The sequence below is a fragment of the Centruroides sculpturatus genome, unplaced genomic scaffold (genome assembly GCF_000671375.1).
Source record: "Centruroides sculpturatus isolate CEXI.00-Female unplaced genomic scaffold, Cexi_2.0 scaffold134, whole genome shotgun sequence".
NCBI lineage: Eukaryota > Metazoa > Arthropoda > Arachnida > Scorpiones > Buthidae > Centruroides > Centruroides sculpturatus.
This window is the reverse complement of record NW_019384368.1, coordinates 61,325-72,966: the sequence shown is the minus strand read 5'-3', so window position 1 is coordinate 72,966 and position 11,642 is coordinate 61,325.

The window sequence follows — 11,642 nt, the reverse complement described above, 5'->3', positions numbered from 1 at the left end:
AGAAATAAATCAAATACATAAAATTATTTAGTGGTGTTTTTAAATTTAAATCTGTACTTAATTAATCACAAAGTTGCATTACCATTTTCCATTTACAAAAATAAAAAAAATATTTTTTTAATATAATCATGTTAACTTTAATTAAATATTTTTTTTAATTAAAAATCTCTTGTATTTTTTTTTTATTATAAAAAAAGGAAGGATTAATAATAAATGGAAAATAATTAGAAATTTATGAAAGTATTGAATTCCTAAGAGAATTAATCTTTGAAGATAGATTGTAATTATAAATTTTTAAGATTTTTTCATAATAGAATGGTTTCAGAAGAAAACATCAAAAATAATATCTTTAATTTTAATGAATACTGTTGAAGTTTTTTCTTTTTAATTGACGTTTGTTTCTATTATATATTTTAAATTCCACTAAAGAATATTTTAAAAAAAAGAGAATAAATTAAATACTATAACATGAATTTTTATAAAATTAAATTAGAAACCATTATATTATAATGATTATAACATAAAAATACTCCAAATAATAGATCATCTAAACTACTCATTTTTCAATGACATGTCTAAAAAATATTTTCGATAATAATGAGGCAATTGCACTTTTAGAAAATTAAAAAAAAAAATTTCAAAACTAGAAGCATGATTTTTTTCGTTGTAAAATTTAGTAACACGATATAAATAAGCCAGAGTAGTTTATAAACGTGTTTTTAATTAACGTTAAGTACACCCTTTAAGTTTGAAGCTGTATAATCTTTCATTATCGTTTCTAAATATGGAAAGAATTATTGTGTCGAATACCAGAATGACATCTATATCCAATAAATAGCCTAAGTTTAGCTAAAGTGTGGGAAAGTAAATACATTTAAAGAGATTCCTATCTCCTCTTGTGTGGATAAAAGCTTAACGAATACAATTGAAAATGAGCATTCCAACTAAGAATTCGTTACTCTTCTTAACTTTCACTAAATTCTTTATATTAAATTTACTAAAAAAAAAAGTGTTATAAGTTGAATAATTAACTTTGTAATTTTTATGTGTTTAAATTCATTTTTGTTGTTATCATTACTGCTTTTTTCAAAAAATACTCAAGTAGTTAGTTAGCTTTGTTTAAATGAGAACTGATGATAAACATTTGTACACTTATCAATACAATTCCTTCCATACAATTCTAAGACTTTTAATTAGTTTTGACTAAGATTTTCTTAGAAATAACCTCTAAAAATACTTTTAAGTGTTGTTTATTTTTTTCCTTTCTTTTTCTAGTTGCAAAGCAATCTTTTAGATTAAAAATAATAATATTTTTGAGCCAAGGAAGAAAATGTTACATGCATCATTTACAAAAATCCAATTTTTATCTAAAAAAAATCTAAATGTTAAAAAATCTCATATCCATAAAATTTTAATGGCATAACGAAATCTTGTCGATCTAAAATAGAAAAAAAAAGAAGTTCTAGAAAGTAGAGCGTGGAGATGAATGTCTTCGAAGATATTCTCAAAAGACATTTTCTAACAACTTTGGATAATGAAAACGGTTTATGATCTAGATTTTCATTTACTTTTCCAAAAAACAATAGGTTATTCTTAAAGGTATCAAATAACATCATCTAAAACTTGTAACCATTGAAGAAACATTATCCAGAAACCTTACAAAAACAGGATGTTTTCTAAATCAATAATACGTCTATTGATGAGAATTTTACATACAAGACATCTGCAAGATAATCGAGTTGATTTTTTTTTTTTTCTAAGAATATGCACAAATTTATATTTTCTTCCATCTTTCCAATCGTTTGAGTGTAAATTTATTTCAGAAATATCAAAGAAAACTCAGTTATTTACATTATTTTTTGAGAGTTTAAACATAAATTACCGATCGATTTCTATAACGAATGCTTCTTTTTCTCATCTCTCAACTTGTGCTATCGTCAATAGAGACATTGATTCTAAATTTTCTAACAAATTTAAAAATAGATTAGCTGTAGAAATATAAATTCTATTTTTTTCGTTGAAAATTTAAACATGAATTGGATTTTCTCCAATGAATTCATTCACTTCTATCTCTAATTCTAGTTGGAATATCAGCAATTGAATGAAACACTCATAAATAAATGAATTCTAAAATATTTTAATAAAATAAAACTCTAATTTTTAAACGTAGATCCCGATTTCTTTTATATAGTTTAGGCATAAACTAGTGATAATTTGCATAACAAATACGTCTGATGCCCATCTTTCGTTCTAGTTTTAATGGAATATCGGCAATGGAAGTAGTCATGAATACATAGATACTAAAAAAAGATTGATTTATAAAGAACTATTTTTATCCACTAGACTTTAATCATATAAGAAACGGTTCAGTAACCTTGTAATGTAGTTTAGAATAAGATAAGAACCCCCGACTATAGTTTCTACTAACTTAGTTCTTAAGTGTAGAACCGCATTCTACTTCGGTTATCTAAGCAATAAATACTGGTTCCTAGAATGGATGTAACGTAATTACTTGTTTTACTTTACTTCTACACAGTATTACACAAGTAACGATTTTCTAAGTGTACAAAATAATCTTTGAAGGCATTCGAGTGTACAAATCAGCTTTTTTTCCCTCTGGATAAATTATTCGAATTTTTTTAAAAATTAAATAATGCAGATTATATATAAAAATTTCAAATATGTTTTTACGATTAGTAAAATTTTTATTATGATTTAAAAAAAAAAATAGAATTGGCAATGTTACAAATGATCTTTCTGCGGTGAAATTTTTATAAGGATTTTTTTTTTTTTGAAGTCCTCTTCGATTTTTCGTTTATTTAAATTAAATTTTGTCACCGCTTACAAAATTCGTCTTAAAAATAATTTTCTAAACTAAAATTTGTTTAGAATTATTATTTAAAATCGATTTTAAATTCAAAAAAAACACATTCAATTCCAGTTTATTTCAATTGACATAAGATCTAGTCTCTTCCATTTGGGAGTAGGAGAAGAAAGAAAATTTATTTATAACATATAATAATTAAATATTAATTTAATAAATTTAATATGTTTGTGTATATACATTATTTAGACAACATTAAATAACATTTTTCTCGGTTTCCATCAATAATTTCGCATCTAATATCCTTCAGTGCTCTACAGCTTAAAAGTGTTAAGTTTTCAATTAAGAAATGGATATAAACATTAATTCTTAGCCCATTTTTATCATTAAAACTAGGTATTTTTTAAACATTTTTTTTTTCAGATTTTATGCAGTGTTATATATAAATATTTTAGACTTTCTTTTTAAATAAGTAAAGTTCTTTGATTTAATATGGAGATCGTAAGTGAGAGAGTGAAGATTAAACTAGCAGCCAGTCTCACAACACGAAGTTGTGTTTCAGACAGGAATTTTAAACAGTCGTAGACACAACAGGGATCCAAAAACTTAACTCGGAATGTGTTCGACGTTTGGCCCAAACCGGATCGACTTGTCTCGAAACACGAAAAGAACCTTTTTAAAAGTTTATCCCAATGATTTTTGAACTCGGTGTATCTAATGTTGGAAGAAGGAATTTGATTAATGTTACTAAACATATACCTCATTTTTCATTCCAAAATATATATATTTTTTTCTTCTTCTCTTATTCAATTTACTAATATTTAATTATTATTTAGTACACGTGACTTACAAAAATTATGAAACTGGACACATTAATATAAGCTAGCAACAACTGGTGCCATTTTTATGAACCCGGAATAAAATTCTTCCAATTTGCATATTCTAATTTTGTTCAAATGTCAAGTATAAAGCCATTTTTCATTCGGTTCTAAAGAGAAAAATGTCTCTTTATATCCTTCAAAAGAAAAAAATTTCTTTCCACTTTTTAAATAACCAAACTTTTATAACATTAATAANGTAGATCCCGATTTCTTTTATATAGTTTAGGCATAAACTAGTGATAATTTGCATAACAAATACGTCTGATGCCCATCTTTCGTTCTAGTTTTAATGGAATATCGGCAATGGAAGTAGTCATGAATACATAGATACTAAAAAAAGATTGATTTATAAAGAACTATTTTTATCCACTAGACTTTAATCATATAAGAAACGGTTCAGTAACCTTGTAATGTAGTTTAGAATAAGATAAGAACCCCCGACTATAGTTTCTACTAACTTAGTTCTTAAGTGTAGAACCGCATTCTACTTCGGTTATCTAAGCAATAAATACTGGTTCCTAGAATGGATGTAACGTAATTACTTGTTTTACTTTACTTCTACACAGTATTACACAAGTAACGATTTTCTAAGTGTACAAAATAATCTTTGAAGGCATTCGAGTGTACAAATCAGCTTTTTTTCCCTCTGGATAAATTATTCGAATTTTTTTAAAAATTAAATAATGCAGATTATATATAAAAATTTCAAATATGTTTTTACGATTAGTAAAATTTTTATTATGATTTAAAAAAAAAAATAGAATTGGCAATGTTACAAATGATCTTTCTGCGGTGAAATTTTTATAAGGATTTTTTTTTTTTTGAAGTCCTCTTCGATTTTTCGTTTATTTAAATTAAATTTTGTCACCGCTTACAAAATTCGTCTTAAAAATAATTTTCTAAACTAAAATTTGTTTAGAATTATTATTTAAAATCGATTTTAAATTCAAAAAAAACACATTCAATTCCAGTTTATTTCAATTGACATAAGATCTTGTCTCTTCCATTTGGGAGTAGGAGAAGAAAGAAAATTTATTTATAACATATAATAATTAAATATTAATTTAATAAATTTAATATGTTTGTGTATATACATTATTTAGACAACATTAAATAACATTTTTCTCGGTTTCCATCAATAATTTCGCATCTAATATCCTTCAGTGCTCTACAGCTTAAAAGTGTTAAGTTTTCAATTAAGAAATGGATATAAACATTAATTCTTAGCCCATTTTTATCATTAAAACTAGGTATTTTTTAAACATTTTTTTTTTCAGATTTTATGCAGTGTTATATATAAATATTTTAGACTTTCTTTTTAAATAAGTAAAGTTCTTTGATTTAATATGGAGATCGTAAGTGAGAGAGTGAAGATTAAACTAGCAGCCAGTCTCACAACACGAAGTTGTGTTTCAGACAGGAATTTTAAACAGTCGTAGACACAACAGGGATCCAAAAACTTAACTCGGAATGTGTTCGACGTTTGGCCCAAACCGGATCGACTTGTCTCGAAACACGAAAAGAACCTTTTTAAAAGTTTATCCCAATGATTTTTGAACTCGGTGTATCTAATGTTGGAAGAAGGAATTTGATTAATGTTACTAAACATATACCTCATTTTTCATTCCAAAATATATATATTTTTTTCTTCTTCTCTTATTCAATTTACTAATATTTAATTATTATTTAGTACACGTGACTTACAAAAATTATGAAACTGGACACATTAATATAAGCTAGCAACAACTGGTGCCATTTTTATGAACCCGGAATAAAATTCTTCCAATTTGCATATTCTAATTTTGTTCAAATGTCAAGTATAAAGCCATTTTTCATTCGGTTCTAAAGAGAAAAATGTCTCTTTATATCCTTCAAATGAAAAAAATTTCTTTCCACTTTTTAAATAACCAAACTTTTATAACATTAATAAAGAAATAAAATGAAAGTTATAAAGCTAAAGAATTCAAAACAAAATTTCTAAGTTCTTCACAACTCAATTTTAAATATTTAAAAATATATTTTAAAGTTTTCTATTGTTGCATGAATGAGAAAAAAAATGTTTAAATAAAATATTTATTTAAATATTTAGTTCTTTTAATACATAAAAATTTGCTTAAATTTATTTAAGTTTTTATATATTTTATTATTTAATAAAATAATTAAATTATAAATTTCATAAATTTGAAATGAAAAATGCCCAATTTATAATTTATTTAATTTATAATTATTATTTAATTAGTTTTAAATAGTAACATCTATTAATTGTATGGGTTAACAGTTAGTAGTAATGTCTTACTCCATCTTTATCTCTTTGCTTTCCATCTCTAATTACATTTTAATATTTTCCATCTTTAACTATTTGTTTCTATTTTCTTGTTTTAATTGCATTTTAACTATATTTTAACTAAACATTATTATATATATAAGGAGTGTGGAAGTTCTAGTTTCTGATCCTTATTAAATTTTATTTGTAGGACAGTTTTTAATGAAATTCTTAAAGTTTAAAGACTATCGATCTATGCTTTTTACAATATATTTTACTGACTTGTAACTACGTTTTTCTGTTTTCTAATTTTAGCTAATTTTACAGCCTTCCTTCTTTACAATTTATAGTTTCGCTGCTTTACAGTTTACAAAATTACATCTTTAAAATTTACAAGCATACATCTTTACAATTACTTACGTGATATCATTATAATTTATAGACTCGTGTTTAACACACTTCCATTTTTAACTTACATTTTGTAGCCTTCCACCTTTACAATTTATAGTTCACTAGGGTTACATCATTAAAATTTACAGGCTTCTTTCTAACGTATTAACTTACAATTTACAAGCTCACACCTTTGCAATTTGAATAGGCTTTTATCTATTAGAATTTATAGACTCGCATATTTACATTTTGATGTTCTCCATCTTTAATTAAATGAGCTTTTCATCTTTAACAAAGTTTTTTTTTAAAAAAATCCGATATTTAATTGTATTCATTATATATTTGTATTAAATTGTAAAAAAAATTAACAATAACTAATCATTTAAAGCATCGAAATTCAAATATTTTAATGAATATTCTTCATTTTCTCTTATAAAGAAGTTTCGCATCAACAGCGTGAAGAATTTCATTGAATTAAATGATTTCTTGTCCTAGAAACAAATTGATAATTAGCCAATAATATTAACAATTAGGACCGAATTATTCACGAATCATTTTTTTAAAAGTGGATAATTAATAATAATGACAACTTGATTTCTTAGGAACAAGTATGACAATATCTCACACCTGAAAGCTAAACGTTTCGGCATTATTATTAAATTTTCCCATACGACATTACTGACATGTTGAACACGTATTTCCTCGTGTGTAGGAGGTCGATGAAAAGAACTTAGTTATAAAATTACCGGTTTAAGGTAACTAAAATCCCACGCATAACTGGGAGGTGTAACAGAAACACAACATAAATTTCAAAAAATAACACACCTTACCCTGTCCTTTGGCCCCTGACTTCGATTTTTTTTTCCTTCTTCGTTTTTAGAAGCGATTCGAGTCTTATTCTATGATTCTCTCAGTATAATTTACATAAATTTCGATTATTTTCGTGTTCTTTAACGCATCTATACGAGTTCGTATTGAGAATATTTCTTCGTATTTAATTAAATAATTAATTTAATTAGCGAAGATTTTATTCTTCCTATTTTTATGAATTAAAAAACAAAGCATACTTCTCTATAACGTTATAAATCTTCTTTATCTTTTTTAATATTTAAATATTACGCGTGATCACGGAGCGTAACGAATGAGAAATTTTATTGAAGAAGAACAAATTCTTAGTTAAATAACGCGTAACGTATACGGGTATTGATGATTTTGGCACCTCAATAATGGCATTCCTAAGGCTTGGGGATGGAAACAGAAGGTGATTGTTACGTGAAATGGGCCAGAAAAGTTAATATGGGTCATCACAAAGGTTTGGCTTGATACAAGGTCAAGATTCTCCTTCATGACAATGAGAAGTTCTGTACTCTAATCGGCCTTGAAATTCTAAACTCAAACTTGATAACTTATCTTGGATAAAATCATTTTAGTAGGACTTTAAACATGTTTCTAAAATTACACATTATTGGGATCTAACGTTTAAAAAAACTTCATAATCTGTTTTCTGAGTAAGGGAGTTAACCTGAAATATTATCTTCTCTGCATTTCATTCATGTTTTACTAGGAAATTTCTTAAAATTATCTAATTAGATTGAAGAAATGCTTCTTAAAAGTTTAAATGCATCACGCGTTATTAATTAATTATTTTATATATATGTGTGTGTTTTTTTTCTTCGATATTTATTGTTAATTTTCTATAATAAATTTTTATATAATATATTTTAACGCTTCCTGTAATGCTTTTTATATTTACTGTTTCCTATTTTTTTCACAGTGCTGTAAATATTTGATGCTTTTTATCCTCTCTACACTTTTCTATACATTCATCATTTGAATATTTTTCATAATACTTTAAACATTTACTGTTTTCTACTATTTCTATATTTTATTCTACTTATTTATCTATCTCATTTACTGATTTTCATCTATTACTTCTCTTTTTTTCTTTCCATTTTTATCATACTTCTTTATACTTTTATTGCTCTTTATCCATTGCACACTGTTTTACATAGACTTTCTTGCTACTCATTAAATAGTTTATAGTCGCAGAAGGTAAAAAAAAACATTAAATATTTTATATGCAAAATAAAAGAAACAAGAGTCGTGTCTATATTATTCTATAAAAATTCTTTCAGTATCGACAATATAGTTTGATTTACGAAATATATTCTGGGAACATAGTGGTTCAAACGAGCCATAAACGTAGAAATTGTAGCAATCCACTTCGATGCAATATTGCACGGCCCCTATAAATATGTAGACTGTCAAGAACAATTTGTTTCCACCAATAAAAAAAAGGGAAAAGCATTTCCCTTGATGGAAGAAACATGTTCCTACTTCTACTCGACTTCGAATTTGTTATAAAATGCGCTGTAAGTCAGCAATTTCGCAACTTTCGACACGTTTATAATTATCGACACTGTAGAAACCAAGCCAATAAAGTTGATTAAAATCATTTTAAGTGAACAAAATTAAAGGAAATTAAATTATGTTTCGTAATATAGTATTATGCAATTATAAAACTATATAATTGCGTTGGATGCCCCTAATTATTAATATCACGTGGATTAATATAAATAAGTGAGTCTAGACTCTACACTAGTTAAAAAGTAGAGTAGGTGCGAGTTAGGAAATTGCATTAAAAGCTAATTAGATAGGGAAAGAATTTCATTTCCTAAGAAGGAATTTGCTGTGGTAAAGAAACTCGACCTATTAGCTTAAGGTTAAGAAGAAAAAAAATAATAATCTTTTACAAGTTCTGCAAAACTTCTTACATCACGTTTATCTATTGAATGTACTTTAAATTTAGTTAGTGAGTTAGAGAAAAGTTACTTGATGGAAAATTAAAAATTTAAAGCATTTATTTATGTAGAGATATAAGTTATGTTCCACTTTCTACACTCTATGTATTTACTGTTCTCCATCCTTTCCAAGCTACACACTCACCCTCATTCCCTTTCCTAACACTTCAACCTTCCGTGATTTCTTTTTTTTAAATAATACTACACATTTATTACTTTCTATATTCGCATTATTATACTTATTTACTATTTATTATCCCCATTTATATAGAAACGTTGATATTTTAAAAGTATAGTGATACAATATTAAGTTTTCTATCTCAATAATAACATAGTTAAGATTAAGTTGTAACGTAGCAAATTCAGCGATTTAACTTTTATGTATTTTATAAATAATTTAAAGCGTGAGATTGATAAATTATTCTTAACAGTAAAGATTTCATCACGTAAGAACATATGGTATTCAGGAATAGTTGAAACCGGAACTGAAGTATATCCGAAACTTAGGAAATCGAGTCAAGTGGTAACCATATTTATACACTTTACATTATTTTCTTTGAAGTTAGACTATATCCAGATCATTTATTATTCAATTATTTACTATTTTACATAATTTTAAATAGCTTTATAGTCGAGAATTCTCAATTAGTTCATGCAGAAGTAATTTACATGTATATAGTACAAGAGATGATTTCGTTGCAACTAATCGTTTTAAACTTTGCATTGTTAATAATAAAATTAAAAAAAAATTAAGAAAATGGAAACAAATTGGGATATACAATTAGAGCACTCAGCATGAAAACTAATAGTTTCAAGGATGGTTGCTTCAATAATATCGTGCGAGATAAAAGAATCTAATTTTAAAGCTTAATAGAGGTTTACAAAGTGAGATAAAAGGATTTAAATAAAGGAATTTTCGAGTAGGAGTACACGAAAAATGTAAAAAAAATTCATCAAATAACATTGAAAATTCACGTTATCTTTTATTTATAACACGCAACTCGTTTGTTCTAATGAGGTAAAATGCATTTGTTATCAAGTAAATTATGGGATTTTAATTTAATTTAAGGGGATGAAGAGAATACTCGTCTCTCGAGACTTCGATTGGTGAAGTCGTGTTTTGTTCTGAATACTTAATTCTCGAGTTTAGTTTGTCTTTGTAGATCGCAATAAGCATACTAAGTATGTAATTACGTACTAAGTTAATATGTTTCTATACTCGAAGAAAAACAGTAATGAAATATTACTTTTGTCATCGTACAAATATTTACTTTAATTACAGCTCTTATAAGATGTTATGTTTAGTTTTGGGAGTGTTCTAAATCTATCCCCATATATATTAAAGTCTAAAGAGAAAAGATCCTCTTGGCATATTCCATCAATAATTATTAATAGAATATCGATAGTAATTGATGAATATTACGAGCGCCAAGACTATTAATAGGTTATTTTCGTGATAGGTTATGTAAAACACTATATAAAAATACTCAAAATAATTAATAAAATACAGTTTTAGAAGCGTAATTATAAACATATTTATAAGCAAATTACATAGTAAAGTCGTTAAACAAGTAAAAAGTCTTAAGAAACTTCTACACGTGTGACTAAAGTTTTATATATGAAACAATATAAGAAATTTCAGCGTGTCTTTTTTCTTATAAACTTGAATAATTGATGGTTTTTAATGGTGGCATTTGATTCGAACTTGCAAAATATGCATTAAAGCAGAATATATTGGGTTTAATTTAAGCGTGTCGATGCATCAGCAGGTGTAAGGACACATCACGAAACCACCTGCATCTACCGTGACTAGTCCAAGGGCGCCACCTTGCGCTCGTACATAAAGACGGAATGTATGACGTCATTACCCCGGTTTAACGTCGGTCACGGAATTGTTTGTTTGTGCCATAGAATGTATGAATAATAACTATAAGTGGCTCTCTTTTCTTCTTCTTTTTCCTCCCATGATAAGCGTAAAGTTTCAATTTACGATCTTAACAGTAATTTGTCCAACGTCTGTTAAAAATATACATTTACTAAAATGAAAGAAGCTGTCACTAAAGAAATTAAAGCGTTTTTATAAAGAAAATTAATTAATTTCTTTAGTCATTTCCATGATAAACCGTGTTTAAATTTTAAAAGAATTAACGACGTGAGTACTAAAAAAATATCCGCTTGTTGTCGAAACGATTTAAATTTATTCGAAAAAAAACATTTAAAACTTTTTTAATTTATTTACTTTTATTTAATTTATCGGTCGTGTGGCAGAGAATCTTTTAATAAATTATAAGATTAAGAAAGAGGACTAAGAAAAAAAATGTATATATTTATAATGCAATGAGTCGATTGCACAGACAACCAATTGTGGTGAACTGCATTGTGTTGTTAAACGTTTCGACGTAGGCGATAGAAGAGAATAATATTTTGACGTTGGAACATTTAATTGAACCACAAACTGGCAGCAGCTGTAAGGAATCGATTTT